Genomic DNA, 845 nt, shown 5'->3' with positions numbered 1-845 from the left:
TGCGAGCGGCGAGGTCGAGGCGACTCAAACCATCGCAAGAGGCACTCAATCGAGGCACGGCACCTTGGATAGCCCTTGCATCGAAGTGAAACGCCGTACAAATTTGTTGCACCGGGCTGCCGTGTCCTTGGTCGCATCCTTCGTGGTCCCGTCGCGCGGCGCGGCCGCGTCCTGGTCGCCTCGTGTCGTGGTCCGGCGGCGCGGCGAGGCGCACCCGCGCCGTCGGGCACAGAGCCACAAAACATGGCCGCCGCGCCGCCGCCGCGGAGCCGAGAAGAGGCGTGGAACTCGTCGCCGCCGCGCGCGTCGCGGGCGTGGTCCGAGGACCTCTCCGCGGACGCCGCCTCGGACGTCGCCGCGGACGCCGCCGCGGCGGACGGCGAGGACCCGCGGCGCCGCGCGCCGTCGCGCGCGTGGTCCGAGGACCTCGCGTCGTCCGACGACGAGCGGCGGCCGCCGCCGCCGCCGCCGCGCGTGCGGCACCTGGAGTCGCTCGTGGCCTGGTGCGCGGGCCGCGTCGACGCGTCGGAGCGCGCGTCGGCCTGGGGCCAGCCGCGGCGCGGCGACGCGGAGCTCGTCGCGGCGCGGCGCCGGACGCTCGTCGAGGCGCGCGCGCGCCTCGCGGCGACGCGGTCCAAGGCCGCCGCGCCCGCGCGCGCGGCGACGAGCGACCGCGTCTTCCGCGTGGCCATGCGCGGGGCAGCACAAGAGAGCGAAATTCCCAACTTCAAAGGCTCATATCTCGGCCGTTTTCCACTCGTTTCGGCTGATTTTTGGACGAGCGATCATCTCTCGGGACGGCCTCGACGCGTGGGTGCTTTTCTCGTGACGCGCGCGCGCGCGGA

At 74.2% G+C, this 845-nt stretch overlaps 1 protein-coding gene across 1 annotated transcript in view; it reads right to left on the bottom strand.

Annotated features, from left to right (window-relative positions):
- Window positions 1-845, bottom strand: part of AURANDRAFT_72841 (hypothetical protein) — a gene marked incomplete at both ends in the record, with an annotated part of 4,072 nt that overhangs the window by 894 nt on the left and 2,333 nt on the right. The gene's annotated exons all lie outside the window — the stretch shown is intronic.

This window comes from Aureococcus anophagefferens (genome assembly GCF_000186865.1).
Source record: "Aureococcus anophagefferens unplaced genomic scaffold AURANscaffold_349, whole genome shotgun sequence".
Classification (NCBI taxonomy): domain Eukaryota; class Pelagophyceae; order Pelagomonadales; family Pelagomonadaceae; genus Aureococcus; species Aureococcus anophagefferens.
The sequence above is the reverse complement of the archived record's forward strand: the minus strand, read 5'-3'. Positions and strand labels throughout refer to the sequence as shown.